A 20,910-nucleotide genomic window follows, 5' to 3' on the forward strand; every position below is an offset into this window, starting at 1 on the left:
GAAACAGCCCAACAGAAGGAACCTACAGTCATCAAAGAAAAGAAATAATAAAGATCAGAGCAGAAATAAATGAGAGAGAAAACAGAAAAACTATAGAAAGAATTAACAGGACAAGAAGCTGGTTCTTTTAAAGGATTAATAAAATTGATAGACCACTGGTAAACCTAACAAAAGAAAAGAGGGAGAAGACACAAATATCATGCATTAGAAACCACATGGGCTATGTCACAACAGAACCACAGGAAATCAAAAGGATAATAACAGAATACTATGAAGAGTTGTACTCTAACAAATTTGAAAACTTAAAATTGATGGATACATTTTTAGAAAAACACGACCTACCTAAACTCACACAGAGTGAATTAGAAGACTTGATCAAACCCATAACACAAGAAGAAATTGACCAGGTCATCAAAAAACTCCCAACCAAAAGAAGTCCAGGTCCAGATGGCTTGACTGGTGAGTTCTACCAGACATTCAGGGAAGAGTTGTAACCAATTCTACTCAAATTATTCCAGAATATAGAGGAGGATGGAAACCTTCCTAATACATTTTATGAAGCAAGCATAACCCTCATACCAAAACCAGGGAAGGACATCACTAAGAAATAAAATTATAGACCAATATCCCTCATGAACATAGATGCAAAAATTCTCAACAAAATCCTAGCCAACAGAATCCAGCACACATAAAAAAATAATAATAATATACCACAACCAAGTGGTTTTCATAAAAGGGATGCAAGGAAGGTTAAACATTAGAAAAACAATCAACGTAATCCACCAAAAAAATAAGAAAAAGGAAAAGAACCACATGATAATATCGATTGATGCAGAAAAGGCATTTGACAAAATTCAACATTCATTCCAGATAAAAACACTCAACAATGTAGGAATTGAAGGAAGTTCCTCAACATAATCAAGAGCATATATACAAAACCAACAGCCTAAATCAGGAGGCAAATTGAAAACTTTTTCTCTGCGAATGGGAACCAGACAAGGATGCCCTTTGTCACCGCTCCTTTTCAGTATTGTTTTGGAAGTCTTAGCCAGAGCTGTACAGCAAGATAGGAAAATCAAAAACATTCGAAATGGCAAAGAGGAAGTAAAACTCTCTGTATTTGCAGATGATATGGGTGCTGGGATGGGGGCATACACTAGAAGGGGAAGGGGAAAGAAAAAACAAGGTGGATGGGAGAATAGCTAGGGTGGTTTACATGGGCTAAATAGGACAGAGGTAAATAGTGATGTAAGCACAACCGTGGAACAACAGAGCTTGTGGATACCAAGATTGAGGCAATCTTCAATGGGTAAAAGTGGGGAATAATGTTAAGATGCTTGGCCATCTTTTGAATCTTGGTTTCCCTTTCCTACTTTTGTAAAATAGACACATAAAGGGGGGAGAGAGAAATATCCAGAAACATCACCAGGCAAAGCTTGTAAGTCCATCTTCAGCCTATAATTGATTGGAGTACCTAAAATGAGGCTAGAACTTGTCCAGTGAAGGAGGCTCCCTGCAGAGCCTTTGCATTGCACAAGAATACAGGTGGAATCCTGATCCCCATCCAGAATCTTCTGAGGTAGGACATTTCCACTTGAAAGGACAAGCAGACCAGTCTGGAGCACCTAGAAGATACTTATTGAAACAAAAACCAGTAGTAAAAATAAAAAACAGTAACAGCAGTCCAATTGACTACTACAAGAACAAGCAAGTTATTCCCCAGTGAGCCATCAAGGCAAGTGGTCAGGTCCCCTCAAGGCAAACCCCCTTCTAAGACTGAAACTCAAATGGAATACACTAGCAGGCATATGGTCCTGCTGCTGACCATGTTGGTTACCGATAAGGGGAAGTGGGGGGAAAACAGCAATGACATTGTGAACTAAGTCTGACCACATTCAATAGACTCCTGTTAACCCGGATTGAGACCTGGTTAACCAACAGTATGATAAGAACTGGGTACTCCTGGGCTCAGGGGCAGGGACATGGTCCAGTGGACTAGAACGGAGTGTGAAGCATCCAACTGATATGAAGTGAGGGGAGATGCACAAGAGCACCCACACTTGCAGATAGTACCCATTTAACCTGGTATCAATGGCTGGATGATCAGAATACAACTAGAGGAAGAAAAAAGAGGAAGAAAAAAAAAAAAAAGAAAGAAAGAGTAATCCACTACAGGTGGAATAACTTTGTCTATGCTTGTGGATGCAGTATGACAAAGGAGCGAACAAATCTCTACATTGAGGATCATTCCCATCCCCTTGGTACACAGGGTCGACAGGGATAGGGAACTTAGACATTGGATACCTAAAATGGGGGGCCTACAAAGGCAATAAGTGAGTGGTTTACAAGCTTTCAATAAGGAACCTAGCTTGTCAGGATACAGGGAAAAGTAGAATATCCACTGAATTGTTTTCAACCTATCTGGATGGGGTTGAAAAAGGTGAGGGGAAAAGGGCTCCTGTGATTCAATAGGGAATGATTGCTATCAGACCTGACAGTGAATGTTGGAAAGGTAAATGTAAATGTTTGGTAACGAAAGGAGGGGAGTGGCTGATTTTGCAGTCCAGGAGCAGAGATCCCTGGAACCATCAAGGGAGAAAAGCCAAGTGTGAGACCCTGTCTGGGGAGGCAATGACACTAGGGATGGAGGCAGAGACAATGACATGGACAGAAGGAGTGGCTGGGACTCAGGACTCAGGACTCAGGGAGTGAGAGGGGCTGTGTGCTGGAGGTCGAGGGGCAGGCGTGTGGGGTGTACCCTTTGGTTGTTTGATGATGCATGCAGGGGATTGTGAACATTGCAATGAAACAAAATACGATAGGATGAATGTAAGATAATGTCTATCCATGTAACCTAACACATAATTCACAATAAAAACTTAAAAAAAAATTCTCTAGGCCATGAGGTTAGCAAACTTTTTCCATGAAGTGTCAATCTGTAAATATCTCAAACTTTAAACTCTGCTGCAATTACTTGGCTCTGTCATATACTATGAAAGCAACTGCTGAAAATTGCCTTGTTTGTGTCCTAATAAAATTTTATTTATTAAAAAAAGAAAGAAAGAAAGAAAGACTTGGCTTAGTTCAGGCACATCTTAGTCCTCAAACCTACAACTTTGCTCTTTTACACTTAAAAGAGTCTTTTGCAGAAGATTTTCCTAATGCAATACATCCTTGAATTTTTTAACTGCTGCTTCCATGAGCACTGATTGTAGATCCAAGCAAATTGAAATCTTTGACAACATTTTTTTTTTCTTTCCATTTATCATGATGTTATTTATTGATCCAATTATGAGGATTTTTGTTTTATTTACATTGAGGAACAATCCATACTGAAGGTTGTAGACTTTCATCTTCATCAGTATGTATTTCAAGTCCTCTTCACTTTCAGGTAGCAAAGTTGTGTCATCTGCATATAGCAGGTTGTTATTGAGTCTTCCTCTAATCCTGATGCCATGCTCTTCTTTATATAATCCAGTTTCTTCAATTACTTGCTCAGCATACAGATTAAATAAGTATGGGACAAGATATTACCCTGACTCACACCATTTCTGATTTTACATCATTCAGTATTCCCTTGTTCTGTTCTCATGACTTCCTCTTGATCTGTGTGTGTACAGGTTCTTCATGAGCACAATTAAGCATTCTGGAATTCTGATTCATTGCAATGCTATCCATAGTTTGTTATGATCCACAGAGATGAATGCCTTTGCATAGTCAATAAAGCACAAGTAAACATCTTTCTGGTTATTTTCTGCTTTCAACAAAATCCATCTAATGTCAGCAATGATATTTCTAGTTCCACGTCTTCTTCTGAATCTGCTTTGAATTTCTGGTAGTTCCCGGTTGATGTACTGCTGCCATCGTTTTTAAATATCCTTCAGCACATTTTACTTACAGGTGATATTCATGATATTGTTCAATGATTTTCAAATACTCTTGGGTCACTTTTCTTTAGAATGGGCTCAAATATGAATCTCACCCAAATGGTTAGCCAGGTAGCTGTCTTCCAAATTTCTTGACATTGACAACTAAACACTTCCAGTGCTACATCAGTTTGTTGAAACTTTTCAGTTTGCATTCTATCAATTCCTGGAAACTTGTGTTTCACCAATGCCTTCAGAACTGCTTGGACTTGTTCCTTCAACAACATCAATTCTTGGTCATATGGTACCTCAAAATGACTGAAAATTGACAATTTTAAAAAAAGTTTTTATTTTGAATTATGTGATTGTTTACATGGGAGAATATTATTAACCTTATGTTCAGCCTATCATTTATTATTTCATTGTCATGATTTCAATCCCCTCCATGCATCATCGAACAACCAAAGTGGATACCCTGCAAGCCTGCCCCTTGGTCGTCAGCACACAACCCCTCTCTCTCTCTCTGGATCTAGAGTCCCCAGCTGTTCCCCCTCTCCACATCATCATCTCTGCCTCAATCTCTAGTGTCCCTGCTTCTTTGGGTAGGATCCTGTATTCCACACTTCTCCCTTGATGGTCCCAGGGACCTCTGCTTCTGGACTGCAAAGTCAACCATTCCCCTCCTTTTGCTACAAAATGTCTACCTTTACATTTCCAACCCTCACAGTCAGTCCTGATAGCAATTATTCACTATTGTACCACAAGAGTCCTATCCCCATCTCCTTTCATCAGCCTGCCCAGACAGATTGATACTACTCAGTGGAGATTCTACCTTCCCCCATGCCCTCTGGATCTATGCTCCCTCTTGAAATCTTGTAAGCCAGTCACTTCTTGCCTTTGTAGCCCCCCCTCCCCCCATTTTGGGTAACCAATGTCCAAGTTGCCCATCCCTGTCTACCCTATGTACCGAGGGGGTGAGAATGATCCTCGCTGTAAAGATTTGTTCCCTCTTATGAGCTACTGCATCCATAGGTGTAGGTCAAGTTCATCAAATTGTATCAGAGTACTCTTTTTTTTTACCTCTTCTTTCTTCTTCTAATTGAGTTCTGATCATCTAGCCATTGAAGCCAGGTCAAGTGAGTATTATCTGCAAGTGTGGGTGTTCTTGTGCATATCCCCTCACTTCTTTTTTAAAAATGTTTTATTGTGAATTGTGTGGTAGTTTACATGGGAGAACATTAGCTTCACATTCATCCTATTGTATATCATTTCATTGCCATGGTTACAATCCCCTCCATGCATCATCAACCAATCAAAGGGTATACCCTATAAGCCTTCCCCCAGTCATCAGCACAGAGCTCCTTTCTCTCTCTGGGTCTAGAGTCCCCAGCCATTTTCTCTCTCCACATCATCGTCTCTGCCTCCATCTCTGGTGCTACTGCTTCTCTGGGTAGGGTCCCTCATTCCTCTCTTTTCCCTTGATGGTCCCAGGGACCTCCGCTCCTGGACTGCAAGATCAACAACTCCCTTCTTTTGCTACAAAATGACTACCTTTTTATTTTCAACCCTCACACTCAGTCCTGATAGCAATTCCTCACTATTATGCCACATGAGTGTCATCCCCATCTCCTTTCATCAGCCCCGCCCAGGCAGATTGCATACTACCCAGTGGAGATTCTACCTTCCTCTGCGCCCTCTGGATCTAGGCTCCCTCTTGAAAGCTTGTAAGCCAGTCACTTCTTGCCTTTGTAACCCCTCATTTTGTGTAGCTAATGTCCAAGTTGCCCATCCCTGTCTACCCGGTGTATCGAGGGGGTGGGAATGATCTTCGATGTAAAAATTTGTTCCCTCTTTTGAGCTACTGCATCATGTAGTTGTTGTCAGGTGCCACTGAGTCAGAACCGACTTATAATGACCCCATGCACAGCAGAACGAAACAATGTCCGATCCCGGGCCAACCCCACCACCGCTGCCACAATTGACACCATCAATGATGCCACCTGGCTGATCCATCTTGTTGGGGGTCTTCCTCTTTTTCTCTGACCCTCCCTCTTACCCAGCATGACATCTTTCTCCAGCAACTGTTTCCTTCTGACAATATGTCCAAAGTATGAGAGACAAAGCTTAGCCATCATGGCCTCCAAGGAGCACTCTGGCTGCATTTCTTCCAAAACAGATCTATTGGTTCTTTTGGCAGTCCATGGCACTTTCAGTATTCTCCTCCAACACCACAACTCAAAGGCATCAGTTCTTCCACGATCTTCCTTATTCACTGTCCAGTTTTCACATCCATATGAGGTTATTGAAAATACCATGGCTTGGGTCAGGCGCACCTTAGTCCTCAAGCTGACATCTCTGCTCTTCAACACTTTAAAAAGTTTCTGTGCAGCAGATTTGCCCAATGCAATACGTCATCTGATCTCTTGACTGCTGCTTCCACGAGTGTTGATAGTTGATCCAAGAAGAATGAAGTCCTTGACAACTTCAATCTTTTCTCCATTGATAAGAATGTTGTTTATTGGTCCAGTGGTGAGAATTTTTGTTTTTCTGACATTGAGATCATAGGTGTAGGTCAAGTTCATCAAGTTGTATCAGATTACTCCTTTTTTCTTCCTTCTTTCTTCTTCTAGTTGAATTTTGATCATCCAGCCATTAAAGCCAGGTCAAGTGGGTATTACCTGCAAGTGTGGGTGTTCTTGTACAAATGCCCTCACTTCTTATCTGCTGGATGCTTGACTCTCCACTCTCGTCTTCTGTGGCTATGTCACTGACTCTAGGCCCAGGAGTCCCCAGGTCTTGCCATACTGCTGGCCAACCAGGTCTCCACCCAGGTTCACAGGAGTCTATTGAACATGGTAGGGCTTATGCTTAGCTTGCTGATTCATTGCTGTTTTTCCCTCACTTCTCCTTATCGGTGACCAATGTGGTCACCCGTCAGAGCACATGTCTGCTTGTGTATTCCCATTGAGTCTTAGTCTTGGAAGGGGGTTTGCTCTGGGGGACGCGACCACTTGCCTTGATGTCTGAGGACAAAGAGACACTGATATAAATCAAAGCTCCTTTGGGTAAAGAATCTCCCTGTTGAAAGAGGGTAGAGGCTAGTAGGCTATTTGGTATATAATTGGAGTTTCAAGTATTCAAACTGGGGTTAACTGGAAGCCTTTCTTTACCTCTTGTCCTCAGATATGAAAATGCTGTAGAAATGTCTGAGATTCATTCATCTATGTTTGGAGAGTTTATTTCTGGAACTGGGTAATCATAATATGCAAAATTGACTTTACAGGAAAAATACTTCTTTTTTTTCTATTACAGATTTAGGCAGTTTTCCATTTTCATGTTTCTTTCTTTTTAATTGGAAGGTGAAGAAGGAAGGTGAATCAGGCCCAGTTTTCTTGCTGCCATCAAACTTGGAAACTGACCCAGGGCTAGTCATTGTGTTATTCAGGGAACAGCCATTAAGAGAAGGACAGCTGAGTAGTGGTTACTTTATATTCTCAATACGTCTCTGCAGACACAGTTTGACACCAATGAAGGGAAAGAGGTTTTTATAAATGAGAGAGAGAGAGAAAAAAAAGATTCAATAATGTGTTTTGTTGTTGTTGTTAAGTGCCATCAAGTCAGTTCCAACTCATAGTGATCCTGTATAGGGTTTCCGAGGAATGTCTGGTGAATTTGAACTGCTAACCTTGAGGTTCAGACCTTGAGATTGAGTGCTTATCCTACAGTGCCACACCAGGACTCCCCGTACTATTTAGCATATACTTTATCAGATAATAGATATTTGTCTTATAAGAGGTGTAGGTATGTGTTTGTAAGTGTATGTATGTATGTGTTTATGAGCAAGTATTTCAATAGTTGGGAAAATAAAAGTGTTTCATTGAAATCCATCTGGTGAGGTAATCTTGAAGGAGAGCAAACATTAAGTGTCTTTTGTGTCCTGTAGGACTTTGAAGTGTCAATGTTGTTTCTCATTCTGCAAGTCTGTTATTTAGATCTAGAAAGCCAAATGCCATCACTGACTACTCAGCTGAGACCCTGCAAGACTTCATTCTAGGTCAAATTTATCTTTTTGAGTAAATACACTGCCTGAAAGAAAGAGATGTAACTGTTTGGAAACTGCCTGTGGGCATGTAGTGGGATTTCTTCTGAGTTAAATCTTAGTCACATGTTGGATTAAGGGTGGAAAAGTAAGAAGGTGTGATGTAAAAGTGCAGATCTCAGGACAGCAAAGAAAGGTATTGGATGTGACCAGGCAAGGATCCCTGAGAAAGTTTTCTCTGAATGCTTTTCCCTTGGACTATGAGAAAAGTAACATTTATTACACAATCTTTAGTTTTCTCCTTATACTCAGAATTCTATTTTTCAATCCTTGATTACAATTGAAAACTTCTGTAGAGTTGTGTGTGTTGGTGTTAAGAATAAAGTGAGGATTTGTAGCCATCACATGTATGTCAGTGAAGACTTGCATGTTACTATGATGTTGAACAGATTTCATTGGAGCTTTCCGACTAATAAGGACTTGGAATGAAGGCCTGGAAATCCTAAAGTGAAAACTGTATGGATCACAATGATCCAAATTTGCAAGTGATCTTGGGAATGACATGGTATTGAACAGCATTTCTTTCTGTTGTACATGGAGTGAGTCTCCAGGAGTTGAGGGTTGACTTGACGGCATCACCACCACAGGAAAGTGTGATGTGATTTGCCCCATATCAACTCTCCAGAGACACGAAAAAGGAATAATTTCAAACTCAGGGGTCTGGGGAGTCTCAGGCAGGTGGAAGTCCAGTCAGTTTTTCTAAATGAGATTCCAATGGTGAGTAGAAATTGTATAGCAGGTAGGAAAGACTCACATAAATGAATCCCTTCTTTCTCCATTTAACAGAAAAGTTAGTTGACTTTTGTAACAGGGGAAGCTGAAAAGAGGGGTACACTGTGACATAAAGTATTTGCTTATATGCATGTCTTTTATTTTACATTGTCATGATTGTATGGCCAGTTTTCAGGTAAGATTGTTGTTGTAAGTGTTGTTAAGTGCCATTGAATTGGTTCCAAGTCATAGCAACCCTTAGAGGGTTTCCAAGGAGCTAATGGTGGGTTTGAATCATTGACCTTGCAGTTAGTAGTCCAGTGCTTACCCTACAGTGCTGTACCAAGAGTCCTGGCAAGATTTATTGCTGTTTTGTGCCATTGAGTCAGTTTCTGAGAAAACTGGTCGATTTCAACTCCTGACCTTGTGGTTGACAGTCCAGGACTTATCCTACAGTGCCACACCAGGGATCCTGGTAAAGTTGTTGTTGCTAAGTGCCATTGAGTCAGTTCTGACTCATAGCGGCCTTTTATAGGGTTACCAAGGAGTGGCTGGTGAGTTTGAACCATGAACCTTGTGGTTCAAACTGACTTTGTGGTCCTACACTACCACACCAGGACTACAATACTTGTAAAATTAATAGGTCACTGCTTTTTTTTTCCCCCTCATAATCACTACTACAAAACCTTGCCTAATTATAATATTACTTATCTCTATATATATTCTGTACCAAAAAAAAAAAAAAATGTTAAAAAGACTTTCTATAAGGGCATTTGTACAAAGAATACATAATCATATGTCGTTTTATAAGTACAATTCAGGTTAAAAACTAATATGCTTAGTTTAATGTTTATACTGCAATTTGAAGATAATGATGTGTACATTACATATACCATGCCTTCTGAAAACCAGACCTGGGGAGAGTTTGTAAATAATTTAAGTCTTCAGCGCATAGGCAGTGGAGCATCTGGAATCTGTTCTTTCTGTTCTGGATTACACAGTTCAGATTTATTTTGTCATCATTCCTAGGTTTTTGTTTCCCTCCCCCAAAAAAACTACCCAATGAGGAACAACTTAAAATCTGAAATGTATTTATCCTCCTGACTGCTTTGTTTTACTGGCACAAGATTATAGAGACAAGTTTATTCTCATCATTAAGACATACTGGTCTTATTAAGAACTCATGTTCAGGGATAAGCTCTTATTGGGGTCCCACTGTCAGCAGTTACTTGGCTCCACTGAAAATTCTGTGGTGCTTTTTTTTTTTTTTACTCCAGTCCCTGCACAGTGGTGATCTTATGGTCATTTTATGTTTTACCTCTCCATGTTCCCTAAGACAAGAAATCTCTGTGTCTTGATTAAAACATTAAGCTCTTTCCTCTATTCTAGGAGCCCTGGTGGAGTTGTGGGCTAGACATTGAGCTCCTAACCACAAGGTCAGTGGTTCTAAATCACTAGCAACTCCATGGGGGAAAGAGGAGGCAACCTACCCCCATAAATATTTACAGTCTACAAAGCCTATGTTGTTAAGTACCGTAGAGTCAGGTCTGACTCATAGTGACCTTGCACAGGGTTTCCAAGGCTGTAAATCTTTACGGGAGCAGAAAGCCTCATCTTTCTCCCACGGAACTGTTGGTAGTTTCGAACTGTCGACCTTGAGATTAGCAGGCTGATTCGTAACCAAGCTTATAGAAGGTTGCTATGAGTCACAAACATTGGTGCAGCAGCAGTGGATTTTCTCCTCTACCTTATAATCTAAATTAGAGTTGTAATTAAGATAATGTGACTAGAAATCTTGGAAAATCCTTGCTGAAAGAGAACAGGTGTATTTCTTACTAAGAAGATTCATGTGCACAATACCACATCTGCATCTTGTGTAGGAGGTTGTGAGTGGCAGTCCATGTGGCCTTTCCAGGTTCTTCCAGCTAACGGGTTAAGAAAGAAGTATTCCTGTTTGAAGCCCTGCACTTCTGCAGTCTTTTTCAATGTGTGGGAACTAACAATTCACACCTGAATTTAGAGATCATCTGAAGAACAGATTTGATACATTAAACCTAAAGACTGAAGATCAGAAGAGTTGTGGGATGACATCAAGAACATCATACAGGCAGAAAGCAAAAATTCATTAATAAGGCAAGAAAGAAGGAAAACATCAAAATGGATGTCAGAAGAGACTGAAAATGAGGAGGTCCAAGAGCTGAACAGAAAATTTCAAAGATCAGCTCGAGAAGACAAAGACAAACGTTCCAACAAAATGTGCAAAGATCTGGAATCAGAAAACCAAAAAGGAAGATCAGGCTCAGCATTTCTCTAGCTGGGGGGATGGAAGATAAAATTCAAACCTCCAGTTTCGTTATTGAAGGATTCTCTGGGCAAATTATTGAATGATGCAGAAAGTATCAAAAGAAGATGAAGGGAATAAACAGAGTAATTGTATCAAAAGGAAATGGTTGATGTTCAACCGTTTCAAGAGGTAGCATATGATCAAGAGCCAATGTTACTGAAGGAAGAAATCCAAGTTGCATTGAAGGAATTGGCAAAGAATACGGCACCAGGAATTGATGGAATAAAAATTGAAATCTTTCAAGAAAATGAGGCGGCACAGGAGGCACTCACTCCTCTCTTTCAAGAAATTTAGAAGACAACTATCTGGCCAACTGATTGGAAGAGATCTATATCTGTGTCCATTCCAAAGACAGATGACCCAACAGAATGTGGAAATCATCGAACAATGTCTTTGATATCCCATGTGAGTAAAGTTTTATTAAAAGTAATACAGAAATGGCTACAAGCATACATTGACAGAGAACTTCCAGAAGTTCAAGGCAGATTCAGAAGAGGCCATGGAACAAGAGATATCATTGCTGATGTCCGATTGATCTTGGCTGAAAGCAGAGAATATCAGAAAGATGTTTCCCTGTGCTTTATTGACTATGCAAAGGCTTTCTATTGTGTGGATCATTACAAGCTATTGACAACATTGCAAAGTATGAGTATTCCGGAACATTTAATTGTGCTCATGAGGAAACTGTACATGAACCAAGAGGTAGTAGTTCGAACAGAAATGTGTGCAACAGGGTTGTATTCTTTCACCATACTTATTCAACCTGTATGCTGAGCAAATCATCTGAGAAGCTGGGTTATATGAAGAAAAACATGGCATCAGGATTGGAGGAAGACTCATTAACAACCTGCGATATGCAGATGATACAACCTTGCTTGCTGAAAGTGAAGAGAACTTAAAACACTTACTGATGAAGATCAAAGACCACAGCCTTCGGTATGGATTACATCTCAATGTAAAGAAAACAAAAATCCTCACCACTGGACCAATAAACAACATTCTTATCAATGGAGAAAAGATTGAAGTTGTCAAGGACTTCATTCTTCTTGAATCTACTATCAACACTCATGGAAGAAATCAAATGATGTATATAGCATTAGGCAAATCTGCTGCACAAGACCTTTTTAAAGTGTTGAAGAGCAAAGATGTCACCTTGAACACTAAGGTGCACCTGACCCAAGCCATGGTATTTTCAGTATCCTCATATGCATGCGAAAGCTGGACAGTGAATAAGGAAGACCGTAGAAGAATTGATGTTTTTGAGTTATGGTGTTGGAGGAGAATACTGAAAGTGCCATGGGCTACCAACAGAACCAACAGATCTGTGTTGGAAGAAGTGCAGCCAGAGTGCTCCTTGGAGGCCAAGATGGCCAAACTTCGTCTCTCATACTTCAGACATATTGTCAGGAGAGAACAGTCGCTGGAGAAGGATATCATGTTTGGTAGGGTGGAGGGTCAGAGAAAAAGAGGAAGATGCCCAGTGAGATGGATTGGCAAAGTGGCAACATCAATGTGCTCAAGTATGGCAACAGTAGTGAGGTTGGCCCAGGATTGGGCAGTGTTTCGTTCTGCTGTGCATAAGGTAGCAATGAGTCGGTACCGACTCAATGGCACCTAACAACAACAACCCTCTTGAGGGTCCTATCCTGAACCAGAGTTTATGATCGCGCCAAGGACAAAGAACACAAAGAGGACTTTATCTTTTCTATAGTTGTCTGTTGGATCCTATGGAATGAAAGGTTGTGGCAGCATGTATAGTGTAATGGGTATTGATTAGGAAGATATTTTCAAGGTGATTAAGTAAAATAAAGTAAAATATTTCCAGTTAGTGGGGAAATTAATGAGAAGGGTTAAATAAATATTTTCATGTTGGTCTTTGAGTTTTTATGAGTAAGTAATAATAGCTTCTGCATCAAATAATCCTAAAATCTCTGTGACATAACATAATAAAAAATAACTTTTCATTCACATAAAGTCTCATGGGATACCAGAAACTGTGTTTCATGTCATCATTCAAGAATTCAGGCTTTTTTATATGGTGGCGCCACCATCTTCAAATATGGCCTTTACAATTGCTTAAAGGGAAGGGAGAGAGATTAGAGCAAAGACTTTATAGGCCTGAACTGAAGGGCAGCCTTGAGAGGACATGTACTTTCCAGCTGGACAAGGGATGCGGTCTTGGACACCAGATAATCTAGTGTAAGATGTGATATAAAAACTCAGTGTGGATCCAAAGACCACATGTAGCCCCAAAGCCAATAGTCACATTTATCACATGAAGTTCTTCCTCCTCCCTACAAACACCTAGAGGCAAATTTACTGAGTGAGGCAGACGGAAAGGAAAGCTTTGAGAAGCACTTTTATCCAAAAGAAATAGTAACACCTAAGGATATTATTTGTACTACAGGCACTGGTGAAAAAAAGTCTTCAGGAATTGATGGAACACAAATGGAAACGTTTCAACAAGCAAATGCAGCACTGGGAGCACTCATTGGTCTATGTCAACCAATTACAAGAGATCCAAATGTGTGCCCATTCCAAAGAAAAGTGGCCCAATTGAACATGGAAATTAACAAACAATAGCATTAATATCACACACAAGTAAATTTTGCTGAAGATTATTTAAAAATGGTTGCAGCACTACATTGACAGGGAGCTGTCAGAAATTCAAGCTGGATTCAGAGCAGGATCTAGAAGGACATCAGATGGATCTTGGCTAGAGACATATAATACCAGAAAGATGTGGGAGAAAGATGAGGCTTTCTCCTTCCTTGAAGACTTAAAGCCTTAGAAACCTTATGCAGTGTCCCTTTGAGTTGGAACCAACTCAACTGTAACAACTTACCGACAACCAGAAATATGTTTACCTTTGCTTTGTTGATATGTAAAGGCATTCAACACTGTGGATTATAACATTTTAACATATGGATAACATTGCAAAGAATGGATATTCCAGAACTCTTAATTGTACTCATGATGAAATTGTACATAGACCAAGAGACAGTCATTTCAACAGATCAAAGGGATACTGTACACCACAGTTTTATCCTTTTACCATTCTTATTCAATATATGTTGCTGTTAATTGCTGTTGAGTCAGTTCTGACCTATAGTGATCCTGTATGGGGTTTCCAGTGAGCTTGAAACACCGACCACGTAGTTCAAACCAACTTTGCAGTACAGCGCATTAGTCCACACAGCCACACAAGGACTACACTCAATATATATGCTGAGCAAATAATCAGAAAAGGTGACATATATGAAAATGTGGCATCAGCATTGGAAGAAGATGCATTAACAATCTGCAATATGCAGATGACACAACCTTGTTGCTTGACGAGAAGATGACTTGAAATATTTACTGATGAAGATCAAAGACCACAGCTTTCAGTGTGGATTGCACCTTAGTGTAAAGAAAACAAAACTCCTCACCACTGGACCGAAAAATAACATCAAGGTAAATGGAGAAAAGATTGAAGTTTTCAATGAATTCATTTTTCTTGTATCAATGCTCATGGAAGCAGCTGTTGAGTAATCATTAGACAAAACAGTTGCAAAAGACTTCTTTAGAGTGTTTAAGAGTAAAGATGTCACATGGAGAAAGAAGCCATGACTCAAGTCATGGTATTTTCAATCTCCTCATATGAATGCAGAATTTGTACAATGATGAAGGAAGACCAGAGAAGAATTGATGCATTTGAATTATAGTGTTGGTGAAGAATATTAAAAGTACCATGGCCTACCATAAGCACCAACAAATCTGTCTTGGAGGAAGTACAGTCAGAATGCTCTTTAGAAGCAAGGATCGCAGGACTTCATCTTTCGTTCTTTAGTCATGTTGTCAGGAAGGATCAGTCCCTAGAGAATGAAGCATTGGTTAAGTGAAGGGTCAATGGAAAAAGAGGAAGACCTTCAATGAGATGGATTGACATAGTGGCAGCAACTGTGGGCAAAAGCCTAACAACAGTTGTGAGAATGGTACAGAACCAGGCAGTGCTTTGTTCTGTTATGTATAGGATTACTATGAGTCAGAACTGACTTGATGGCACCTAACAACAACAACAATAAAAATACTATTTAAACTATAGGGTCAGATCTTGGATAAACAGATTGGAAATTCTGGTAACTTTTTTTTTTCTTGCTAGTCAACTTGGGAGGAAAGCTGATCAGTTATAGACAAAATCTAGAAATTACATGTATTCTGCACATCTACATTGATTTGTAAGTTAAATCTTTGCTATCCTGCTACATTGGCTAGTGAAATAAAATTATAAGAAAAATTTAAGTAAACACTACGTAAAATGTCATTCATTTCAAGTTCTGAGCTAATTGGAAAATATTTCTGTTATTCGAACATACATATATATTTACATTAATTTATCCTTGTTGTTGTTAAGTGCCGTCGAGTTGGTTCCGACCTATAGCGACCCTGTGTAGGGTTTCCAAGGAGTGGCTGGTGAGCTTGAACTGCTGACCTTGCAATTCAAACCAGCTTTGTTATCCAGCGCATTAACCCACAGCTCCATAAAAACCATAACAGTATGTAAAAAGCACTGTCTTTTAACATTTAGCACAGATAAAAATGAGATGTGCTGTAAGTTACATAATAACGTAACTTTTAAACTGACATTGTATATACACACAGTAGTGTAATTTACTGAAAAATATGTTACAGGGATGTTGCTTTCTTCTTTATGCAACTGATGTTGTTATTGTGAAGTGCCGTTGAGTCATTAACTCACAGTGAACTTGTATAGGGTTTCTGAGGAGCAGCTGGTGGGTTTGAACTGCTGACCTTATAGTTTGCAGTCCAGCGCTGATTTTATAGCACCACACCAGGAGTCCATGTAATTGATAGCATCTCAGAAAAAGGCACATTTGCTGTCACTAACTGATTGAACTCACATACCATTTTCCACCTTTAAGCATCCTCTCTGTCTACTTGTCGTTATTTTGTGCACAAGCTTAAAATTGTAACAGAACAAATTCAATAAATAATCAATAAACATGAAACATTCTCCTAGAAAGTGAGAGGGGCACTTTTTATTTCCACTTGCTTTTAGGAGAATATTTTGTTCATTTCCACCCACTCTCTCTAGGATACCATGCTTACAGAGTCATTTCAACATTTGCCTCCGTTTCTTTCTGTCTCTGTGTCTCCACGCAAATGGTTGATGGAAATGAGCCTCTCTGGGTGCTTGGGAATGCATGATGTGTACTAAGCCACCCTGTCGAAGGTTGGCTTTCCTGAGATGAAGACTGGTTGCTGTAGCTGCTGCTAAACTGCGGAACTGCTGTTGGGAACCTGTGCAAAGGCTCTGGACAGCTGTGCTTTTGGCCACTAGCCTGGTGCTCCCTCCCTCACCCTGCCTCCATATGCAGTAGATAGTAATTCAATAGAATTCAAATCTTTAGCTGCCTAGAGCAGCCAGGCAGCAGGCCCAGAGGCCCTTTCAAAATAGCATTTTTTATAGTTATTTTAATCCATGGGAGATGCCAGCATTTCTCTGCCTCACAAAGACAAGCAAAACTGTACAAACACGGAGGCTGGTAAGATACAAAGTCTTGAAGAGGAACTTAAGCCAGATTCTCTTGTGGGGAAAAATGTGAACGAATCCATGTGTATTGTTCATTGTGCTAATCTGCTGTCAGTTTTCAATTCTCAGGGACAAATTCAGGTAGGAAATGGTACAATAAATGAATGACAGGAGAAAGTATATAGAATACACCCCATTTTGTGCAACGGGACTGCAATGGGCACACTGCACATCATATGACTCTGTTATTCAACCGAGGGAATATTATTAGATTCACTTTCTCCTTCTGTTGGATTCGGTTGGACACCAGAGTAATGATTACAATGCTTTAACGCTGCCCTGGCCACTAAGCTCAGCACTAGCTATTATACTCAGGGATGCTGAGAAGCCTTCATGCAGTATGGAGCACCCAGCCTAGGAAGAGTAGTGCTGCTTAGTGATAATATCAGCACAGATCCTGGGCACAGGCTGCCTAGGTTCATATCCTGATCTACTTTTTGATTTGTTGTTGTTATTGTTATTAAGTGCCATCAAGTCTGTTCTGACTTGTAGGGTTTTCCAAAGAGTGGCTTGTGAGCTTGAACTTCCGACCTTGTGGTTCAAACCGACTTTGCAATTCAGGGCATTAACCCACAGCGTTACACCAGGACTCCTTTTTTAAGTACCCAAACAGTAAACATATTGAAGCACATAGAGCAGAATCAGGCACAGAAGTGCTAGTCAAAGTATGATCTGCCAGTCAACTGCCTCAGCATTCCATGGGAGCTCATTAGAAATGCAGATTCTTGGGTGCTGTCCCTGACCTACTGCATCAGAATCTGAATTTCAGCCAGATCCCAGGTGATTTTTATGCATATTAAAGCTTATGAAACACTGCTACGTAAATGTGCTGTTGTTATTGTTAAATGCCATTGAGTCAGTTCCACCTAACTCATAGCAACCCTGTATAGGGTTTCTAAGGAGCGACTGATGGGTTTGAACCGCAGACCTTTTTGGTTAGCAGCCCAGTGCTCATCCTACAGCGCCATACCAGGACTCCATTTAAATGTGGGTGTTCGGTTTCAGGCAGGCTAGTTAAAGCTTTAGTGGTCAGGGTAAGAGCAGGGCATGCCTACAGATTTGCCTTAATTCTCCAGGTTCTGAGCCCCAAGATGAGTTTCCATTGCTTCTGCAGACACTGACCTCTGTTTAGCCTGTCTTATTGATGGTCAGTGAACTATGCTCCTAAAAACTGATAATTTTGTGTCATATGTACTCTGAGTTCTGAGCTTGAGTGTTTACTTTGCATTGAAATCCTGACATTTCTGAATCCAGTCAGATAATTTAACTCCAAATCTCCATTAGTGCTTGCTTGTCAGCTTTATTGGATGTCATACATTATGCACTGCATCCTGATACCTTTCCAGTTAAGCCTGAAGGTTCTAAGACCAATTGCCCTGCCCAAAGGAAGCAAAAAGCATATTAGGAACATATTAGGAGAAATTAAAAAGTTGAGGTTATTTAACACTTCCTTCCTAGGCCCCATGCTGCACAGAAACATTTGGCTTTTATAGTTGGCTCCAAGAGGCAATTTTCTAACAGAGATTTTATAGTAGAGAAGAGAGCTCAGTCTTTAAAGAATACAAAGGTCAACAAAGCAAAATTTGCTCTATTTATTGTCTGGGTGTGACATTTGGACCTCTTGTAGCCAACATTCTTTTGCCTTAGGAAACTGTTCATCGCCACACCTGCTTGCCTTGTTTCACATCAAACAGTCTTTAGTTAAAGAGTTGGAAGTGGAGACCTTCACAGGCCTATTCATGCCAAACTTATAACAATTCCATGATGCTTGGCCAATAATGCAATGAGAATGGATGACACCAGGCTGCCAGGGCACTTGGTGTGGAATGAATTGAAGGGATGTAATTGCAAGTGAAATGGATAGAAGAAAAGCTTCAAGGACACACTGGCACCTAACTTAAAGCAGCCCAGCAGCCCCATGGAGAGGCAGGGATTCACAGTAATAACCTTCACGTGCTGCTATGGATTGAATTACAAAAGAGGAGTGATTAGTTACGTGTAGAATGTGAGATTAATTTGATTTACTAACCATTTCAACTGGGATGCCTGAACTGCTTGATGGAGTGCTTGGCCATCCACAATTATTGATTGTCTCCTTTGTGTGTGGCACTAAGAAACCAGGGAAGTGACAAAAAGGAGAAGTATAAAGCCTAGACCCTCCCCCCAAAGAATTTACAGTCTCATATAAGAAATACATACATGAAATAATATGAAAATAGGCATGTAGGCTGCTTGGGTGTGGGCAGGAAAGTGGGACTATACCCATGAATTTATATAGGTTTGACAGATGATAGTCCTACATGTGTATTTACCTGTGCTGCAAATATATTCATGAATGTGGTGGCACATACGGGGGCAAAGTTATAAAACTTTTTCTATGTAATCAAATACTTGAAGGAATGCGTGGCTGGGCCTAGGAGCTCATGCCACTAGGCTTGGTGACACCAAGGCCAGTTGGCATAACATAATCCACAAAGATGGTATTTTAATTCTACTTTGGTAGATAATGATTGGGGTCCTAAAAGCATGTAACCAGCCATTAGAGGTGTAACTATTGCTTTTTTCCTTGTCTGGAGAAAAGAAGAATGAAGAAAATTGAAGACTCAAGGAGACAATTAGTCCAATGGACTAATGGACCATTCAGACATCAGCCTTTATGACCCTGAGACCAAAAGAACCACATGAAGCATGGCTACCGCTGCCAACTGCTCTGAAAGGGATCATATTAGAAGGTCCTGGAGTGAGTGCAAGAAAAACATGGACCACAACTGAAAATCATTTTAAAAAGACCAGGCTAACTGGTCAGAAGGAGATGGTGGAACTCCTAACACTAACATCCTTCAAGTCTACAATTGAACTAGTCCCTGTGGCTCAATTTGCAGACAAATGTCATAGACTATAGGTTATCCTACACTGCTAATCACAAGGTCACCAACCACTCCTTGGAAACATTATTCAGGGTGGCTATGAGTTAGAAATGACTTAATGGCAGTTCAGAACAAGGGGAATAATATACTAGGGAGGTATGTATTTCTTAGAATTATCAACCATTTTAGATTAAAAAAAAAAAAAAAAAAGCAGCATTTACCCAAGAACAACATTCCAAAGAATTAAGAAAGGAGGAATAGAACCAGGAAATACAGGTAGGAAGTGGGATAAGTGATATTACAATGTATTGATTGAAATTAGTGAGATGAAACAAGATGTATATGTATGAATTGTTGAATGGAAAATTGATTAATTCTTTCAATCTTTACCTAATTCACAATAAAAAGTTAAAAAAGAAAACGAAAAATGAAATAACATTGATTTTGTTGTTAAGTGCAATTGAGTTGGTTCTGACTCATAACAATCCTGTGTAGGGTTTCTGAGTAGTGGCTGGTGAGCTTGAACTGCCAACCTTGCTGTTCAAACTGACCTTGCAGTTTAGCATAACATTGTTGTTGTTATGTGCCATGGAGTCAGTTCTGACTCATAGTGACCCTGTTTCTGAGGGTCTCTGAGGCTGTAAATCTTTACAGGAGCAGAAAGCCTCATCTTTCTCCCGTGGAACAGCTGGTGGTTTTGAACTGCTGACCATGCGGTTCTCAGCACTATTCGTAACCACTATGCTACAAGAGAGTAAATTGAAGGTCCTAGGAGAAAACAGAGACAAATGGCTACAGAGAAGTCTAATCTGAAAGAGTAAGGACAGCATCAGGAAGGTGGAATTAGTTACTTGGAGGATCACGTCATATTTTTGTTGCACTTACAATTTGGTAAGCATGGCAGTCTGTGACCTAAGGTAAAGTCTAGATGGAAGAAGAAGAGAAGTTTTAGAGCATCAGTAACACCCTTTTCTGGCCCTTGGGAGAAGGACACAGGAGTCAGACATTTATGGAAAGTACCAGGTTTATTGCTGAAGAAAACTCAATCATAGGACATGACTAATTTGTGGTTGCACACTTTAAACAAATTTTACTGATGACTTTGGCCAACTGAGCTTCCCACTACTGGGATAGCTGAATGTAGTGTAATGAATCACTTTTATACAACCATTTAAACCATGGTTTTATATCTCTCAAATGTCCAGAGAGGATCATCTCAGTCAAGCATATATGTGGAGAGACAAAGACAGAGTGGGGCACAGCAGCTAGAAAGGAGAGCCCAGAAGGTAGTGAACCATTCTGGCTTAGTGTTTTCACCCACATTCACCAATTAGAAAAGTCATTTCTCCTCTTTGAAAATATATCCTTTACCTAATCCATTCAACCAATATTACTCACTAGAATTTATTGTGTTTTAAATGAACTCT

This window comes from Chrysochloris asiatica, unplaced genomic scaffold (genome assembly GCF_000296735.1).
Source record: "Chrysochloris asiatica unplaced genomic scaffold, ChrAsi1.0 scaffold00019, whole genome shotgun sequence".
NCBI classification, from domain to species: domain Eukaryota; kingdom Metazoa; phylum Chordata; class Mammalia; order Afrosoricida; family Chrysochloridae; genus Chrysochloris; species Chrysochloris asiatica.